The following is a 14484-nucleotide window of genomic DNA, read 5'->3' as shown; positions in this document are numbered from 1 at the left end:
GCTGATCGAACTATGGCTCAGTCTCAGTTCTACCACCTCTGCCCTATTTGGCAAAAATATATGTCCACTGCCTTTATATATGGGTAGCATTTTTTTTTCTACATATTTCTTTGTAACAGTAGGATGAAATGAAGGATAAGAAAATATATCTGTCTTACTTAAAGTCACTGAGTATCTTCTTTGGACTTGAAACAAGAACACACGAGTTTCTGCTTAAAGTAAATGCTTCATCCCTTCCTTTCCTTCTAATTACTTTCATTACACAATTCTGCACAACAAAGGACCACAGTACTTTCTCCATTTTAGGTGCCTTCTTGACAAAAAGTAATGTACTATTGATGTATTGACAAACAACAGATAAGATTAAAATAACATAACTAGGCATTACTATACTGCTCAGAGGCAGCAATTCTATTGATACACTCTTTCTGTAATTGAGAGTAATTGGTATAATGGAATGCTCCATTTTGAGAATGGAACTATGGTGGTGGCAGTAGGTATTGATCAGAGAAAGCAGTAAAGATCTATGTGACCCTGGAAATTGCCATCTCTTTATTATCATTAAAAAGCATAGCTTACTGACCCTATTCCTTGTTGATAAAATTGTTCATAAAATGCAAATGGACTGTGTATATCCTTCCACTCCCAACTGTAAACTTCATGGATGCAGGAGTCATGCCTGTCTTAAACTCAGTACCAGTCGTGGTTTATTTCAAGTGACCATTAAATATTGTTTGAATAATAGACTGAGTACCAAACATAGTTCCAACCTTTTACCATTTTTTGTTGTTGTTGTTGTTGTTCAAAGAATTCTATAGATGCAAATAGGCTCCTATCTGGTCACTGAATTTAGGTGTGTCTCCGGGTGTGGTTAGCTCTTCTTACCGAGGTCTAGAAGTGGTTCTTTATGGTCCAGTGGCCTATGAACCACTGAGTAAATCTTGATTCTGCTCTCTGGAAGGATATCCCTTTAACATTGTCCTCTGAGGTCTTTGTCTTTATCATTTAGATTTTCATTCCATTTCTTTTTTATTATAGCACTAGGGCAGGGTAAATATTTTGCAACTAAGGTCAGGATTCTCTAGACAACCAAAAGCTGTCAACAAAACCTGATTTCTCCACTTGCACTGGGTACACCAATCATAATATATGAGAACAGAGACAGTTTTCTTTTTTTCTTTGAGATCTGCATAATTTTTCTTTTCTTATTTAATTACAATGGCTAGGACTTCAAATACAGTGTTATATAGGAATGGCAAGACAGGGCATTCTTGCCTTGTTCCTTGGGGCAAAGTGTATAATGTCTTACCATTATATAGGATGTTAGTTATAGGATTTTTGTAGATGTTCTTTATTAATTGTAAAAGTTTCTCTATTCAATTATGCTGAGATTTTCCTTTTTATCACCTATGGTTTTTGGATTTTATCAAAAGCTGCTATTACATCAATTGATATGATTAGATGATATTTCTTCTTTAATATGTTGATGAAATTGATTACATGAATTGACTTATTTTCAATGTTGAATCAGCCTTGCTTACCTGGAATAAAGCCTGCTTGTTCATGTTGTATATTTCTTTTTATACATCCTTGGATTTAACTTACTAATATTGTGTTGAGAACTTTTACATCTATATTAATGAGATATATTATTCTGTAGTTTTTCCTTTTATTGTCTATATCAGGTTTTGGTATTAGAATATTGTTAGCTTGGACTATCCTAACAGAATACTTAAGACTGGGTGGCTTAAACAACAGAAATTTATTTTCTTACAATTCTAGAGTCTAGAATTTCAAGATAAGAATATTGACAGGTTTGGTTACTTCTGAGGTCTCTCTCCTTGGTTTGCAGATGGGCACCTTTTTCCTGTATCATCACATGGTCTTTCCTCTATGCTCGTGCATCCCTGATGTCTCTCTGTATGTGTAAATTTCCTCTTCTTTTAAGAAAACCTACCACATTTCATTAGAGTCTACCATACAGTATCATTTTAACTTTAACACATCTTAAAAGGTCCTGTCTTTAAATACAGTCACAGAAGTCACAGTAGCAGATGTGGTCACTCTACTTGTGTATTCTGGAAGAGATTATAGAGAACTGGGCATCATTTCTTTCTTAAATGTTTGGTAGACTTCACCACTGAAACCATCTGGACTTGGTGCTTCTTTGTTGTAGTGTTATTAATTATTGATCTAATTTATTAGTAAAAATAAGCCTATTAAGATAATCTACTTTTCCATAGGTGAGTTGGTAGTGTTTATTCAAGGAATGGTGTGTTTCATCTAATTTATGAGATTTATGACTGTAATGTTGAAATATTTGTTAATTTTTTAAGTCCCTGGGATCACTAGTAATAATCTATCTTTTATTTCTGATATCAGAAATTAGTCTCTTCTCCCTTTTTTCTTGGCTGTCCTGTATAGAGGTTTTCCAATTTTATTTCTTTTCAAAGATTTTCTCTACTGATTTCTGCTCTGTTTTTTATTATTTCTTTCTTTCAATTGTTTTAGGTTACTATTGCTCTTTTTTCTCTAGTTTCCTAAGAAAGAAACTTATATTATTGATTTTGGTTGTTTATTTTTTTATATTGAGAAATTCTGAAAGAAAAGAATTGTCACTCATAAATTCTATATATAAGAAAACTATTTTTCTGGTGAGAGGGATAATAAAAACATTCTTCAATAAAAGAAAACAAATAACTTTACATTTGCAAATTTATCACAAAGAATGACTAAAACATGTTTTTCAAGCAACAAAATATGTGAAATGCAGCTATATTAGAGCTGAGAGGGAAATCTGTCGTATTAAATGCTTAATTAGAAAAGAGAAAAGGTCTCACGTGGATAATATTCAGTTTCTACCTCAGGTATCTAGATAATATAAAGTAAATTATGCCAAAAAAAGAAGAAAGAAATAATAAATATAAGAACAGAAACATATGAAAGCAATTGAGAAAATAGAAAAACCTGGTTCTGCAAAAAGAAATCAATAAAATTAAAAACCAAATAACCAATATCAGGTATAAGACAGATAACATCTCTATAGATTCTGCAGCCATTAAATAAAAGATGAGAGAATATTATCAACAATATTACACTCATAGCAATACCTCTCAAAAATCAGAAAATAGCAAAACTCAAACAGATGAAAAAGTAATCAGAATAAGCCTCAATCTATTCCATATTGTTGCACTGTAGAACTCTGCCAAACATTTAAAGAAGAATTAAAAGAAATTTTACACTATCTCTTCCAGAAAATTGAACAAGGAGAAATAATGCCCAATTCATATTATCAGGCCCTATTATTCTGTAACTATTCCCCACCACCACCACCAACAAAAAAAAAAAAAAAAAAAAAAAAAAAAAGGAAAACTGATAGACTAACATCTCTCATAAATTTAATTGCAAATGTCCCTCAAAATATTAGCAAATGGAACCTAAAACAATTCTTACACCATGACCAAATGGGATTTACTCCAGGTATGCAAATTCAATATTTTAAAGTATAATGTAATTGACCATATCAGTCAGCTATAAGAAGAAAAATCATATGACCATTTCAACTGACAAAAAAAGAAGACATTCAACAAATTCACAAACCCATTCATAATGAAAACTTAGCAAGTTAGGAATAGAAGGAAATTATCTAAACTTGATTTTAAAAATCCCCTTAAAAAATGTATCTAATATTCTGAAGAGTGAAATGCTGAATGCTTTCATGCTAATATCAAGAACCATGAAATGTCAGATTTTATAACTTTTATACAACATGGCATGTTGTCCACTGCAATTAGGGAAGAAATAGAGACAAAACATATAAATTATTTTTTAAAAATTAAACTGTCACTATGTATAAAGGACATGACTGTCTACATAGAATATCCCAAAATACCTATTGAAAAACTCCTATAATTAATAAGAGCTTTGTAAGCTCATAGAATAAAAGATCAACTAATGTTAGGTCTGGCAAGAGTGGCAGGAGAAATGACAGGAGAACATGCCATGAGTTTAAAAGGTTTATTCGGCCAGCTGCTACAGGTGGGCTGAGACCAGGAAGGCAGGGAGGTGTGTGTCAGCAGTGAACAAAAGTAAGGCAGGGACTTTCAAAGGGGATAAGGGGAGAGGGGGTTGAAGGGACTTTCTGCAGATGGCTCTGGGGGAGTTGGCTCTGAGAATAGAGAAGTTACTAGAAAAGAAAAGTTACTAAATTCTTGCCATCAGGCTAAGATATCTTTGAAGGACACAGGCTTTCACTGGTATCAGCAGTTACTGTGGGGGGCAGGGGCAGACTTATTGAGGCTTGCTAAAATTATACCAGAATTCCCAGAACCCACGACTTATGCCTAAGACTAATAACAATTAATTATATTTCTGTCTATTAATAGCAAACATGCTAAAATAAAAAATACAAACAATATCATTCATATTGGCTACAAAGAAAACAAAAAATGAGATATAATATAAACTTTAAAAAACATATATATGATCTATATGCTGAAAAGTTAAATATTAAGAAATCAAAAATGATCTAAGTAAATAGAAAGATAACATCAAGGCCATGTATTAAAGACTATAATTCTCCCCAATTGGTCCATAGGTTTTAATGTAATTCCTGTCAAAAGTTCAGCAATGTTTGTATAGTCTATGGAACATTATAAATATTATGTGGAAAGGCAAGATACTAGAATAGCTAAAAAAAAGAAACTTGAAACAGAATACAGTGGGAGAAATTATTCTACTTAATATTAAGGCCTAGTATAGTATGCACTACAATTGTCAAGATGGTATGATGGTAATGGAGGGATAAACAAATAAACCAATGGGACAGAATAGAGGATTCAGAAATACATCTACACAAAGTACAAAAGCACTTCAGTGGAGGAAGGGAAGGTTTTTGAACAAATTATGCTTCAGAATTTGGGTATTTGTAAGCAACAAATAAATAAACTTTGATGTACAGTGAACCTCACACAGTACACTAAAGTGAAGTCAAATTATAAATTTAAATATAAATTGTAAAACTATAATACTTTTAGAAAAAATATAGGAAAAAAATTTGGTATCAGAACTAGGCAAAGATGTCTGAGACCTACTATCATAACTATTATCCATATAAAGAAAAACTGATGTATTTTATCTTATAAAAATTAAAAATTTTCTTGGTAAAATACCCTGGTAAGAGGATGGAAAGACAAAATAAAAAGATCAAGAAATTACTTAAAAAACACCTATCTGACAAAAAGCTAGTTAGTTTATATAATACATAGTAAAAAATTGTCCAACTAAAAGTTTTGAAAATACATGAAAAGATATTTTACCAAAGTCCACATTCTAAAGAGTAAGTAAAATAATAATTATTAGGGAAACATAAATTAAAAACATAATGAAATATCACTGCACATCTATAAGGTATAACTAAACAGAATACAGTAAGAATAGCAAATGCTGTCAGGTGTACAGAAAAACTTGTTCATACATTGCTAGGTGAATTACAAAATGGTATCACTTCTCTGAAGATCAAATTATAAAGTTTTATAAAGTAAACCTGTGTACATATACAATCCCACAACTGTACTATTGGGCATTTATCCCAGAATATATAACTACATATATATATATATTTAAAGTCCTGTATATAAATGTTTATAGTAGTTTTATTCCAAACCAGAAACATTCCGAGTGACCTTCAATGGGTGAATTGTTAAACAAATTGTTGTATATATGCACTAATTAGAGTAACACTGTGCAACACAAGGAGCAAACTACTGATACATGCAACAACATAAGTGTCTCCAAATATTTATGCTGAAAACAAGTAGTTAATATCTAAAAATTACTTGCTATATTTTTCTATCATATAACATTATTGAAATGAAAATTTATAGAAATGGAAAAAACATAGTCATTGCCAGAGATTAGGGGACTAGAGTGGGGAAGGAAAGAGAAAGTTGGTGGGGTGGGCAGAGTCAAGGAGCGATGTGAATTTGGCTATAAAAGAGCAACATGAGCAGTCCTTGTTTTGATGGAATTGCTCTGTATTTGGACTGTCCACATCCTTCATGTAATATTGTACTATTGTTTTAAAAGAAGTTACCACTGGAAAAACTCGGTAATATGTACACAGGACATCTCTGTATATTGTTTTCCACAACTGCACATGAATCTGAAATTTTCTGATATTTAAAATGTGTGCTTATCACAAAATCTTTGTTAAACTGTTAAAATTTTTTAGTAGTAACTGAAGTACTAAAGGAAGGGGTGACTCCTCCAAAATGGATTTATAAGAAATTATGTATTTATGTTTACATGTTTAAACTTCAGTCACTTTCAAAGTACTTTCCATTTAATGCAACATACCTATCAAGACGTTTTTTCCACTGCTCAAAACAGTTTTTAAACTCATTGATTTTCATGCCTTTTGGTGCTTTTGTCGTTTTTTGTTTCACTTCCTCCACATCAGCAAAATTTTTCTCTTTCGGGACATTTTTTTTTTAATCTTGAGAAACAAACAAAAAAAGTCACTCGGTGAGATTGGGTGAATAGGGTGGGGTCATGCTGATTTTGGTCAAAAACTGCTGAATGCTAAGCTCATAGTGTGGGCAGGTGCAGTCATAAATCACCATCATGAAATGGGCCAACATGTTGAAAAAGTCTTCAAAAAAAAAAAAATCACTGAAGCAGAACACAGTCTGTCACAACAAGGCCAGCTAGTACACTGGTATAGATGGGTTCCTAGAATACTCACCTAACAGGAGAAACATGTACTAGAAAGGGCCCACCCTTCAGAAGATAATTCCAGTTATTTTTGGGGGGGGGGCTCTTCCTTTATATATTTTTTAGTATTAAAATTACTGATTAGTAAAGCAGGCATACTCTGTTCTGTTCCTCTGTATTTACCTTTTAGAAACTTAGTGCACATTTTGTGGTCACAAAGGTAATACTTTTTCATTGTAAATCAATTTATAACACAAATTTAAGGACTAATTCTATCTATATCGGTGCCATCCTTCTTGCATTCTTTTCTACTGCAATGATATTGTTTCTTTTCTTAAAATTAATTTGATTGTTTCTTCTACGCTTTGCAATTCTTCACATTTTTTACTTTGTCAGTAAACTTGAGGTATCAGTTAACCTTTTACCTTTAAACTTCTACATATTTTATTTTCCAGTAACAATTATATATGCTCAAGTCAGTCTCGTTCAATACACCAAGTCAAAACCAGAGTACAGAAATAAACTTCCAAGTCAGTTTTCCTCTCTGTATGTGATTTTTTTCCCTCTTACCAAACTCTATTTACTCTTCTATCCTTAAAATCATTAAAAATATCAATAATTTCAATGTTATTAAAAAGTATACACAAAAGTTTCTGCCACTTAAAACTTCATTATTAGAGTAATTGTTTCCCTATTCCCAAGTTAGCACCAAGCATACTGTATTTTGTACTTAATCAAAACTTATAATGTGAAACAATAACATCGAAGCTGCAGAACCTTTCATTTACACTGTAATATGCACTAGTGATCACATTTTTATTTTATTTTATTTTTTGTACAATTTTGGAAAGTAAGACATTTTTATTGCAAAAGGTTAAAGCCACTATCTTTTTTTTAACATTCTTAATTATTCTCATTCACAGTTCCCTTTCTTTTGAGTGGCTGTGACAAGGTCTCTGGCATTTCTGGGATCTAGCTTAGGAAATGCTGAGTTTTGGGGAGTGGGATATATTTACATGGTTCATAACTGTTTTTTTAAATAGTAATTGTAAGCCATTCTGTTATAGGAATGACTTCCATTAATATTCCCTTCTCCTGTGCCCATAAACTAAATATCATTACAAGAAATATAGAACTAGACATCTTATTAATATGTATGTTCTGTGATCTCTAATCTCAAAATATATGAGGAAAAAGAAGAAGCCTTGAAATATGCAAAGCTGGACACTAGCTTTTGGAAAATTCTTTCAGTAATTACATGTGAAAATTTGTTAAGCAGAGAGTTTGGTTCTCTTTAAAACATGGTCAAACCAGGAGTTCTCTCCTGATAAGAATAAGTGAAGTGATAGTCGATTGCGCATCCAAGCCTTTAGAGAAAAACATGTTTGAGTGGTATGTTAGGCAGTTAATTATTATAAACCTTATGCTCTTTTCTTGGATATTTTCAAGTTTGTGGTAGTTTCTAGACATTTCCTTAAATTCTACTTTGTAGTGATTTTTCTAATTCTAAAAGAGCATTTATTTTCATATGTGATTTTGTGCTTGTTATTTTGTGTTTTTTTTTAAAACAGCAACCATAATTTTACATATTCAGTTTTCACACAACCTAGAGCTATCTCTATTTATTCCAGTGTTCATTAATACTTCACAGAATGAACATGGTTATAGACTATCAACACCTCAGCTGGCTGCCTTGCCTTATCTTATAGCCCATGGCTCCACTTCTGTGCTAATGAATCCAACTAGACATCTCTTCTCTGAGCCTCTGATATCTATGTATTCATGGAAAGTCTTTCTGTTTGTATGCTGCTAATGAATAACGTGATAGTTGTGGATGAAAAAGAGACTATGTACAGATCAGTCACTACTGAAATGAAGAAAAATATCCAGACAGTTGGTCATCTTGAGCAGAGAGCCACAATCAGGTGAGCATCTCAACTTGCAGGACACCAAAGCAAAGGTTAGGGCAAAGAAATATATTTGAAATAAGATGTGTTCAGGAATTATGCATATGTAACTGTCAAATTACAAGGTAAGTAGTATAAGAGGTCAAAAGGTGAGAAGACAAAACAGAAATTAAAATATTCTTAACAACATGTCTGCCCTCTTTACCCTCAATAATAACAAAAATTATATATGATAAATATTAAAATATAAAAAATATTACCAAAACCACATATTATTAATATTCAGAATATCAGTGAGCCACTCTGATTATGTTTAGGATGTGCAAACCTAGTTTGACTAATTAGCACCAATGTAGTCCCAGAAATGGCTGCACCAATTAGAGCTCGCACTGACTGGCAAATATTCCTTGATACTTGGCATCCTTCATATTTCAGATGGTCCTTAACTAGTGGATATGCATATCATTTTCATTTGCACCATCATTGTGTGTTTATCATCTCTTTATGTGCTCATGGCCTTTGACATTTGTTTTATTGTATATACCTGTTGCCCACTTTTACATTGAGGTTGCTGTCCTTTTATTTCTGGTTTCTATGTGTTACTGATGCATTCTAGATATTTAATTGTTTTTTATTAGCCATTGCATATAACCTCCCTTCCTGTCACCTATATATTTACTTTGTCTATGGTAGCTTTCTTTGTACAAAATCTTCTAATTATGTATTTTTGGAAATAAAAGGGTAGTCTACAATAAATGCAGTCCATTTACAGAGCCTTAAATAAGTAGCTTCACAAGAATTAGCACTACTGTGCCACTGCCCACCTACCTTGACCTAAATTGGAGACATTCCTAATATAGATGGTCTGAAAATATTAAGTTAAAAATTCAAGAAAAAAAGTCTTAATGGTATGTTGTACTGGATATCATGATGGAATCTTCCATAGTTCAGCTCTGTCTGCCAAGGATGTGAGTAATTCCTTTGTCTATTCTATGTACACAGTATATGCTACCCGTACACCAGTCACTTAGTAGCCGTCTAAGTTATCAGATCCACTGTTGTGGTATCACAGTGCTTGTGTTCAGACAACCCTTAGTTTAGTGAATAATGGCCCCAAAGTATTCAATATATTGTTATAATTGTTCTGACTCATTATTAGTTATTATTTTTAATCTCTTATTGTGTCTAATTTATAAAATAAACTTTATGATACAAGGTCTGTCCAGAGAGAATCTAGCCATGTAATATGAAAAAGAGATATTTATTGAAGAAGATACTAGACAAAAGAAACATTGTACATAGGACAATGATGCCTCAGTCCCCTTCAAATTAGGCACCTTAGGACCTCACACAGTTCTCCCAGTATCTCTTCCACTCTTCAGAACACTCTGCAAAATCCTTTGTTGGAATCACCATCAACTGCCCTGTCATATTTTCCTGAATCTCATTAACAGTCTGAAATCTCTCCCCTTTCAAAGGTGATTTTAGTTTTAAGAAAAGCCAGAAATCACAGAGCACCAAATCTGGGCTGTAGAGGGGCTGAGTCACCCGGATGATTTGACATTTCATCAAAAAAAAAAAAAAAAAAAAATGGCACACAAGACATGAAGCATGAGTGGGCGCATTTCTGTGATGAAACTGCCAATTGCCAGTTGCCCATAGCTGTGACCATTTCCCTGGTATAGCACCTCTCAACAGATGAAGGACATTGAGTTAGCACTCCTTATTAATTGTTCAGTGTGGAGGGGCACACTCATGATGCACAACATTTTCCCAATCAAAAAACCCAGTTAACGTCATCTTGATCTTGCTGCAACTTTGCTATACCTTCTTTGGGTGTGGAGAACCAGGTGGCTTCCATTGAGATGACTGGGCCTTCATTCTGAATCATAGCAGTAGGCCAATGATTCATCTCAGGTTATGATCTTCTTGAGAAAACCTGGTTTATTGTTAGTGGTTTGAATCAAGTCATTAGCAACTACAGTACAATGGTCCTTCTGCTCTGGTAGCAGAAGCCATGGAACTAATTTTACCATGACATGCTTCATCCCAAGATCTTGTGTCAAAATCTCAGGCATAGCAGTTTTGGAATCCCCAGATCAGTTTCCACTCATAGTTCTCTCACTGTCAGTCACTGATCTTTGTTGATTGCAGTCCACAGATGTTCATCTCCTCAGGTGTTCTGCTTCTTGCAGGCCTTCCAGAACATGGATCACTTTCAATAGATTCTTGACATCTTTGAAGCATTTGTGTCAGTTTTTATTTGTGCTACTTATTGCATCATCTCCAAAAGCTTTCTGAATCATCTGAATAATTTCCAGTGAGAAATGTTCAAGATTAATGTAAAATTTGATGCAGATTTGTTGCTCTACTGGCTCAGTCATTTTGAATGTGACGGCCACACAGTACACATACTCATTCAACAGCATCTACCACCCCCACTGACTAGTACAGTGAAGTTGTCATTGTTCATACATGCGCATCCCAGTCCACTCTCCTTGGCTGCCAGGTTACATTGATGTCACACAAATCATTCTCGTTATGTTACCAATGACTGGACTTTTTCCCGACAGACCAAAGTATATGTACCAAGATAGTTTGGAAACATTTTTCTATTTACATTGTATAACTTAAAAAATCATGAATATGAGTAGCATAGTTTAATATTCCTTCATTCAGTTTAAAAAGCCAATTGTCTGAGCCTATCCTTATTGTTCTGATAAATGTGCCATACTTTCCATGGCTTTTTTTCTACCTGGTATTCTAGTACAAAAATTGTTCTCTATTCTCATCAACTTATTAGGTATGACTTTATAATAACCTATGATAAAATTTGATAGGAGGGATCTCAAAGAGCAATCAATCTTCATGTCAAATGCTTTGACACTGCAGCAAAATTCAATATAAAATAATGAGTCATACTTCTCCCTCAGTTTGTCACCCAGATATTTAACATGTTTAAACATTGATAACATTTTAAAAGGTATGGAAAATAAAAATTAAATAATTTTTCATGATATAAATTACTAATTTAAAATTAAGTAATTACTGTTTCTCTAAGGGTAAGCAAAGAAAATACATACAAGGTGGGTACTTTGGCAGACACCTCAGCAGAGAGAAAAAATCTTGTAGCTACTTAAAGCATATTTGCATGTGTATGCATGTGTGTGTGTTGAACAAAAATGGAATAACATTGGCTTGTAGTTTATTATTAGCAACAAAATACACATAGCATTCCAATAACTAAGTATAATAACTCAAGAAGAATGATGCTGGATTGATATTTACTACATATTTATATACCATAATTAGTGCTGACTGTTTCCATGATGTTTCTCAGTGATTCTATAATACAGAATTAACATTATGTTGCAGAAAAGAAGATAAAGGTTTATTAAGTTTAAATGGCTTTTCTAAAGTTACACAAGTAGTTAGAGACAAAGCTAAGCCATTACCTAATTAAGGCCCTTTTCATTATACCACACTGTGTCCAAATACTCTAGATGGGAATTGTAAGAGTTACACTTTCAGCCGTATATTGCCATTTTCCTATTTTCTTACTGGAGGCATCAGAGAAAAGTGGCTATGCAGAACAATCATTCCAAGTATATTAAACTAAGCCTAGGCAAATATATTGGGTTGGCCATAAAGCCCATTTAGTTTTATTCCATGCAATGGCGCTAGTAGTGCTTAGCTGTCTTTAACTTCATTTGAAACAATTTTGTTAGATTGTATTGTGACAGCTATCATATCAGCATGCACTTAAAAAATCAAAATTGGTGAATTTTGGTGCAGTCATTTTAAAACAGAAGATGAAAGAAAATATGCAACATTTTTGGTGCATTATGCTTTATTATTTGAAGAAAGGAAAAAACACAACTGAAATGCAAACAAGGATTTGTGCAGTACATAGAGAAAGTGCTGAGACTGATTGGACATGTCAAAAATGGTTTGCAAAGTTTCTTGGTACTATTGACATTTTGGCCAAATAATCCTTTGCTGTGGGGCTGTCTTATGCACTGGAAGATGTTCAGCAGCACCACCGGCCTCCACTCACTAGAAGCCAATAGTGGGAGACAGCCAACATACTCAAAATATTCAAATCAATAAAGTTATTGCTGAAAATGAAAAATGTGTCTTTTATTTTATGGAAAAAACTAAATGGGCTTTTTGGCCAACCCAATAGCTTTCTTTTTCTTTTTATTTATTTTTTTATCCTCATCTGAGGACATGCTTATTGATTTTTAGATAGAGGAAAAGGGAGGGTGTGAGAGAGGGAGAGAAACATCGATGTGAGAAAGACACATCAGTCTGTTGCCTCCTCTTGTATGCTCCCTGAGCTGGGACCAAACCCAAAACCCAGGCATGTGCCCTGATCAGGAATCGAACTCATGACATTTTGGTTTATGGGATGACACTTCAACCAACTGAGCCACACTGGCTAGGGCTATATATCTCTTTTTAAAAAGAAGTATCTGTAATAATATATTTCTAAGGAATTTATATAATTGTATCAAACAAAAGCTCCATCAGAACTCCTACATCAGATTTTTGTTAAGAAAATAGGAGACAAATATAATAGATAAAAGGAATAAAGTAGTTTTGACATTACATAAGCATAATAGAATTCTAATCTGATTTCTCCTGATTTAGACTTCATAGTTCCTTTCTTAAAAAGTTTAATTTTAAAGAAGTAATTAGCTTTCTCCATAAACAGTTTTATCTGAAATTATATTGTTGTACAATAGAAAATATATAAAGAATAATACTGTCATTAAGTTGATTTTTAATTTGCAATGTCTGTTTTAGCCATAGGTATCATTTTATTTAAGAAAGTAATGCTTGAACAAAAGCTACCAGCATGTTCTCTAGTTCTGTGTATTACAGTGGAAAAACAGCTTAATGTTTCAAAAGGAAACTAAACTAGCATATCATTCTTTAGATCCCTGCTCCATAAAACTACCTATAAACTATATTACATGCTTTTTTTTAAAAAGTTAGGTATTATCAAACAGGCCCACAAAAACAAGCGGCGAAGCAAAGACCATTCTAGGAAAAAAATTGGTGATGCTGAGATTACATTTCCTAAAACCTGTCTGGTTAAGCAGCCATTAAAGCACCTGGATATCCCAAGGGGAGTGACACAGTGACTAAAGAAAGAGAGCCTAGAAGAATATTTTGCTCATAGCTGGCCTGAGATTTGTTTTTCTTATTATAGGTACTCTGACATGAAACAGAAGAAATACTAGTCTAAAACAAGTTTAAGGGATCTAAGTTAAGGCTGCCTAAGCACAGATATGTATACTTGCTTGAGGCTTTGCAAGCTGGCTTAGTACATTGCAAAGCCTTACCAAAACCACTGCAGGTTAGCGTCTTCTCTGAAGCAGCAGTAGTGAGTTGGGTTTAATAAGGCTGTCATAAACAAAGTGCAAAAAATATACTTTTTAGGAAACTATGAGTGAAGCTCAGTTGAGAAATAGTTTTTCTGCCAAAAATTAATTTGTAAATTAATCTTTGGCACTTTGAATCATTTTCTTGAAATATGTAATAGTGATTAATACATCAAAGTTAAGCCACAGATACCTAATTGATTCTAAAATATATATAATATATTTATATATTATTGTTTTTTTTAATATGGTGAAATTATATTCTAAGTTCCAAATGAGCATGGCAAGAACATGCCTCACCGGCTGAGACTGCAGTGGTGGATCACATGGGGTGGGCTAGGTATAACAGAGCCTCTGTGAGATGTTAGAGTCCATCTTCTATGTAGCAAAAAGTGCTCTTTATAACTCTTTATAAGACAGTTTAACCAAAACATGTAGAATAATTTTATAAGATGTCATTATCCTTATGGTCC

Source organism: Furipterus horrens, unplaced genomic scaffold (assembly GCF_987537825.1).
Source record: "Furipterus horrens unplaced genomic scaffold, mFurHor1.1.pri manual_scaffold_3, whole genome shotgun sequence".
Taxonomy (NCBI): domain Eukaryota; kingdom Metazoa; phylum Chordata; class Mammalia; order Chiroptera; family Furipteridae; genus Furipterus; species Furipterus horrens.
This window is presented reverse-complemented; position numbering follows the sequence as displayed.